A 7,446-nucleotide genomic window follows, 5' to 3' on the forward strand; every position below is an offset into this window, starting at 1 on the left:
TGTAGCAGTCATTTTGTAGACTCCATTTTAGAGGAGACTCAAACCGCCTAAGTTTCTGCATTTGCCCAGATATGTTGTTTCAACCATAAATGGAAATAGCTAGTGCCACGGAAAGGTAGTTGTTAAAGAATCTCATGTTTATAATCTAAACTGTAATGTCAGAACAACTTTGTAAAATTGCAGAGCTCTCTGAGATTAATAAAATCACTCGGAGAGTAGCTAATCTGACCAATCTTCCAGGTTAAGCTGGGACATAGACAAAGTGGAACAGAGAGCAGCAGCATCAGATAGCACAAAACAGTGAAACCAAATACAAGGATCCAGACAGGGTTAAGGCTCAGGTGTGTTACATGGCCATTTGGGGTGCAGGTTTTATCGGTGCGTTAGTGAAGAGGGACGCTGCGTGAATCCAGACCTCGATTATCTCTGCGTAATTTGGAGGTTGGGGTATGTGTATGTGTGCACACATGTGCAGTAGAACAATATTGTTACATCTTGACCCATCTACTGCCCTACCCCCAACCAGAAAAAGCTCACTGTTTGTGGTTTACCGACTCAGGGAAAAGGGTGTGTTAACCAAAAGCAGAGAAAGGGGAGTCTCTTTTGGCTTTTGAGTTTCCAAAACCAAAGCCCAGAAGAAAGCAGGGAAGATGAAAATCAGAAGTTCCAACTTCCAGGAGAAAGAAAAAGCTTCCCGAGCTTGGGCAAAAGAGAAGAGCTGGAGGGGAAGTGAGAAGTGCTTAAACAAGGGGTGTATCTTTTCTGCAGGGATGGGTAAGGCGGGAAGGATGCCCAAGTAGGTATGTGGGATCCAAGAGCAAGGGCTTACCCAGGATCCTAGCATGCAGAAAGACTCCAGAGAAGCAACAGTGTGGCACTAGTGCTTTGTCAGTTCCATGCAGTTGATAGTACTCTTATGTAGGGAATGACCAGTAACATTGTCTTGCTTGTAAGTTCTGTCATGGCTTGGAGTAGAGATGGGACCTGGACAGCCTCTGAGAGTTTTTCATGCCTTGATGCAGCCTGGGAGCAGCCACATAATTTCGCAGGGGCTCAAGAATAGCATAAGGGGGCTCCAGGCTGGATGAGGCCCTGCACACATGACTGAGGGACTATGGGCTGAGAACCAGATAGGATGGTGGCCATCACAGTGGAAGCCAGCGCCGTCAGGTGATGATGAAGAACCAGATGCCCTCTGAGAGCCCTGGCACTGCACGGCACCCCCTCTCCCACTCCACGCTGTCCTGAACTTACGTGGAATCAAGAGTTTCCCAGGTTTCAATTTATGTCCAATTTAGCCAAAATGGGACTTAATTTATAAAGTCAGGTGAGTAATCAAGAAAGTAAAAAGTTTTATTTTGGGCACAGTTGAGTTTGCAGTGAGGTTTGTGAATTTTTGGTGTTTTGCACAATTGCTTAATTCTTCATCTACACGTCCGTTACACCGTGAACTCCTTAGTCATTGTTGTTTTCCTAAGCCCAAACAGTGTGACCCAGAAGAGGGGCTTAATAAATAGTCACTAAATAAGGTCAAGAATGTTCCTAAGGGTAGGGGACAGTGGTTCATTCTTACAATTCTCTTGTGTCCCCGCCCTTAGATTCTGGCAGATTGCGGGGCACAGAATCAGGGCTCAATACTCATTGAGCGAATGAACTAATAATAATAATAGCTAACAACAACAACAATAATAATTATGAGAGATAAAATATGTGCCATCAGAGGGATATTCAGTGTCCTCAGCGTTTTCCAAAGGAAAGTGAATCTGTATTTCTGTCCGTTTTCCTAGGTTATATGTCTAATGATCTGAACAGGACAAGCCCCTTAATCTTTCCATTATCATTTCCTGCCCTGAGAGTAAACAATTGCTATTGAACTCGACACCTAAGATAACACATAAATAAGAAGAAACGAACACCTACTCTTTTCCCATCTCCCATCCTACTACAAAACTCTTTCTGATTCTCTTATTAAAATGCAAAAACTTGCAAAGAAAAAAATGCTTCTTTAAGTGTTGCTCAGTGATTAAAGCCTTAAAAGTATGATACAAGGCCCCTGTGTCTGAAGCCCTTATTATATTAGCATATTTCAGAAAAGGATTAGGTTTCTCTCAATATTGACTTTGGCCGAGTTTCCTCCCTCATGTCCCACTCCCCCAGTGCCTGAGCTTCCGGCCCTGGACTCCAAGTTGGGATTCTGACCTCTGAGCCCCAGTTCCTTGGAGGATGAATCCCAGCACCCTTTTGAATGCCAACTGCTTCCCTTGCGTTGAACCCAGGGTCTAGACCTACTCTCTGGACCCACCTGCCTGCCCGCTTGTCCCAGAACAACAAACTCCATCCAGTGTGCTCCAAGTGCAGGTCTTACATCCTCTCAAACCTTATCACGTACCAAGCCTGCTTCAAAGTCTGTGATGGATCCCTGTTTTCTATGGCAGAATTTTCCTTCTGCTTTGTCAGGAGCACGTTTTGTTCAAAGTACTGGTCAAGATGGGCTAACTGCTTTAACAACCCATCCCCAATTTGTAGCGGCTTAACCCGCAGAATTTGGTTTACGCTCGCAACACAGTTCAGTGCATGCCAGAAAGGGAGTGGCGGCTCTGCCCCAGGTGATCTCTCAGGGACCCATTTTCCTTCTGTCTGGTGACCGCCCTGCTCTAGATCTTCATAGACCTCATCATCCGACCAGAGAATGATGGAGGACGAGGGCTGGACATAGGAGGTTCTCCTGCGCAGGCCTGGTGGTGGCGCTCCTCACTGCTACTCAGAGTCTACCGACCAGAACTCGGGTACATAACCACCCCCAAATGGGAGGTGCAATCTCGTGGTACGCTGGGAGAGAAGACAGAATCGGTAACCTGAGTCGTAACTGCAGAACTTTCACTACCGAAGATACATAGCTCTTAAAACTTTTAGGCCAAAAGTGTCTATCGTGCATACGACAGATTACACCACCCTAACTAGATCAGGCCACCATGATCTGGCCTCACACTTATTTGCAGTCACATTCTTTCCTAGATACAAGAATTGAGACATGAGTGAACAGAGATCAATCATCGTAATCGTACAAATTATCTTCAATTTCCAGTTTATGTACCTGATCTCAATTCTGTAGTTTGCTTTAAAATAATTTCAGTATGGGTTAACATTTTAGATTGCTGTTAGAAACATTTAAGTAGCTGAAAGAATATTTAAATAACCTTTGCTATTTATGAATGAATTCAATAGGAACCCAAGTATGTATAACACACATACAGTATTGAATGGTTCAAAATGGAGAATGTTAATATTTTAACGATCATTTGAGTTGAGAAATACTGAACAGAAACAGGATAAATTCCATGTTCCTTCCCAATCTAGCCTGAGCTCACTTCTTCAGCATCATTTTTACCACTCTCTGCCAAGGCATAGAACTGAGAGCTGGAGCAAGGATAAGAAAGGTGAGGGGCACACTTCCACTCTCCCTCTACTGTCAAGCTGCATTCGTTTACTGAGAGAGTAAGCAAGGTACTGGACAGCAGCGGGTGACCATGGTGGCATGGGCATGAGTTCAAGGTAAATTTGCTTCTTTCAAGTAACTGTAGCCCCTAGTCTCACAGCCAGGGACTCTTGGGAGAAGGCCACTAAAGCCCAGGAGGATCTGTTTGGTTTAAGAAATGTATAACCCATTGACCAGAAACTGGTTTTCTCAGGTCAGCCTCCTTCTTTAGGAAAGCACGTATAGATTTCGTATAGATGATACAAGCTAACGTATCTCCAGCTTTTGGCTGGTAATGGTAATTCACAAAGCAAGCCAAGGACTTCACAGCTTGGGACCATTTTGTATGGTTTTTAAAGCCAGACCATGGGTGGTAGAATACTTAATTCTCAGTTAGAGATCATATATCACCCTTGCTTTCACCAAATAATTTTATTGTGTTTCATAACCATGTACTAGAAGAAAAGTGTTGGCATTAAATACTGCCTGTGGAAAAATTATCTTCCATAGTTAGAGCCTGGGGGGAACTTCTGTTTAAATGGGATCTGCACTTCCAGGGCCCATGAAGAAATGTGACCTTTGTTTCAGGAAGGCTTCCTCCACCCCTCCCTTCCTTCCTCTGGGTCATCTGTAATGTTTAGGTGATGTGTTACCCAAGGGTACCTGCTCCATCACTTACACGACTTACATGCTAGCCAGGGACAGGTTCACCAGGAAGCCAGGGGAGATTGCAATTCAGGGCCCTCCCACATAAGGGGCATTTCCAAGATCCTGGGAGGAGGAAATGTGTTCACATGGTCCATATGTTTTAGTAAAATTTGCAAAAGGCAGATATTTATATTGTAATCAGTTAAGATTGCTGTCTATTTCCAATCTCACTTCTCCCTGTTGTTGAGTGGTGTTAGAGTGGCTGAGGACATTTTTGGGACTCGCTGAAGGGTACTTGCATTGGGGATTTCTTTACTTTGGGTTTAATGAGGTATGTACATGACACGCAGTCACTTTGTGTAGTTAGTGAGCCAATACCTTTTGTTTGTTGAGATATTTTCCAGGAACAAAAGTACAGGCATATCTCAGAGGTATTTCAGGTTTGGTTCTAGACCATTGTAATAATGCAGTGAGCAAGTGATACAATAAAGTGAGTCACACAAATCTTTTTGGTTTCCCAGCACATATATAAGTTATATTTACACTATACTTTAGTCTATTAAGCGTGCAACAGCATTAGGTCTAAAAAAACACTGTATATACCCTAATTTAAAAATCCTTTATCGCTGGATAGTGCTAACTATCATCTGAGCCTTCAGTGAGGCATAGTAGTGACATTAAAGGTCACTTATCGCACGTCACCATAACAAATATAGCAATAATGAAAAAGCTTCAAACGTTGCCAGAATTACCAAAATGTGACACAGAGACACAAAGCAGACAAAGGCTGTTGGAAAAATGGCGCCAATAGACTTGCTCAATGTAGGGTTGCCGCAAACCTTCAATTTGTAAAAAACACAATATCTGCGAAATACAATAAATTGAAGTTCAATAAAATGAGGTATGCCTGTAATAGGCAGATTCTTGGATTACTTGATAAGTCAGTGAAAGAAGAGGAGTAAATCATTTCTATGATTTATTGAACACATTGAAAAAGTTTTTCATTTCCTGCTGATTTGACATAAAGTGTTGACTTTGATGAGGAAAACAGGAAACTCATATTCACCACTACAACATGGTATGTTATGCTCTGGTTGATGAGTGTTACCAATTTAAAGAATATCTAGGATTAGTCACTGTGCAAGAAAACTCAAAATAACCTTAAATCCTACAGCTTATATATGAAAGAAACTTGACAGAGGTTTCCCCACATTTGACAACAATTCTAAAACAAAAAGTAAAACATTGCCAATAAGAAACTGTGAAGCTGAAAGTTTTCAGCTAGAAAGCAAAGACTGAAATTGAATTATCTTTCCATTCTCTCTGCAGAAAATGGTATTACAGTATTATTGTCAGAGGAAAAGTGGGTCGAAGAGTAGCCAAGAAAAGGTGGAAAACATATAAAGGTGTCAGGCTGCTACCAAAAATATGTTTCTAGACTTGGCGATGTTTCTGGTATTTGTCAGATCTTTAAAATTGTTATTTGTTGTAGTTTCTTTCCTCATTCTAAATAAATATTTATTTTCATGCACACTGGTATTCAACATTTTGTAATTATTTTTCTTAAAGAAAGCCCAATTGTGTAAATTTTAGGCTTCACAAAAGTTGAATCCACCCCTGCAACTGGCCCGCAGGGAGGTGATGGGGAGATTCAAATATTCCTGGAGTGGCCAAGAACAAGTATACACATTCACTGGCACACGCACGTGCACCTTGCCCTACCCTGTCCCAACTACTCCCTAGGTGGCCCTGGGGTTTCTCCTTCTGGAGAGGCAAGTCTCACTGCCCACGTTCTCCTGTCCCCACATGGTCAGCTCCTCTGGGGACCTGGAGTGGGGTGGGAAGCCCTGGGCATGTGCTGGGTGAGTGACTGGGAGAGAGTGTAGGTGCTCCCGGGTATGTGCACAGCCCTGCCTGGACCTTCAGATGGCTCAGGGAAGAGCCCGGCCAAGCCCAGGGGGTGCATCTATGCAACAGTAATTCTCCCCAGTCCTGATGGGACTCATATGCTGATTTAATAAAGAGTGTGGTTCATGGAATCACAGGTTGGGTACATTGACGGTGAATTTCACCGCTGAAACCCCAGATCAGAGCTCTCATTGACTCTTCTTTGGTGTCCTTACACCCCTCCCCTCTCCCACTCCTCTTCCACTCACAGCCACTGTCCAGAATCACTAATTCAGATGGAGGAGGGGGTAGTCCTGGTTGTTCCTTCTAGAATGCAGTGGAACCTTGAGACAACATCCATGTCTAATCTCTAGAGGGAGCCTCTCTAGCTGTTACTTCCTCATCTGTAAAATGGGGTGAATCATAGTATCCACCTCTTTGGCTGAACAGCTGAGGACAGAGTCCTCTTTGTCCCCTAGCTACCAAGTCTGTGACCAACCACAGGCCAACCACACCAGCCTAACCATGATGGCCTGGCCATCCACGCTCCCTGCCGCTCCAAATTTCCCCCCAGTGTGCTTCCTCCTCACTTGTGTCTGGGAGACCAGGAATTTCTCCAAGCTGTCTCTGAACAAGAAAGATGGTCAGACATCATGGCAAATACCTCAAAGATAACAAGAAAAAGCAGCAGGGGTCTCCTTAAACAGGGAGCCTTATTTTGGTTCACACAAGATCCCTGTGGGCCTAAGAGGGAATCTCAAAGTCCACACTGTGTCATGAAAAGAGTAAGAAAGGATCTGAAAGAAGAAAAACAAATTTCTCTCCCACACAACTCCTACTCTTTCCCCCTTCAGATCTTGTCTTTTTTTTTTTAAACAAAACAAAGAAAAAGATATACAAATAGTCGTGCGAATAGATAACTTGGGAAACAAAGACTTGTGGAAATACTTGCTATTTCGTTCTGAGATGTTTCAGTTTACCTCATCAGCACTTTAACTAACATGATGAAAAATTTTATACAGGCGACATATTTTGAAATATTAGAAATGTCCAGTAATTTATCTAACCGGGTTTCAATTTTCTCAGCTGCAATATGGAGAGATAGAACAGAATGATTCCCAAGGTCGTTTTTTAGGGCTAACATTCTATGACTTCATACTAATGATGCGAACAATATTTGGATATTTAACATTTCTTTTGTTTCATATTTTGTAAGTGCCATGGGATCATGTCAACAGGCATCAGTTAAGAGGCCACAGGGCATATAACTCAGAAAAGTACTTTTCTATAGGAAACAATTGTTTCTTGAAAGTGTGAATGAAAAGTGTACTTTAAAAGTGAATCAACATCTCTTTTATATATGTACCATGAAGTTTTCTGCCTTCAAGAATCCCATGGAACAGCTTTTAGCAGGGTTTATTTATCTAGCGTGTCAA

The sequence above is a fragment of the Physeter macrocephalus genome, chromosome 13 (genome assembly GCF_002837175.3).
Source record: "Physeter macrocephalus isolate SW-GA chromosome 13, ASM283717v5, whole genome shotgun sequence".
NCBI lineage: Eukaryota > Metazoa > Chordata > Mammalia > Artiodactyla > Physeteridae > Physeter > Physeter macrocephalus.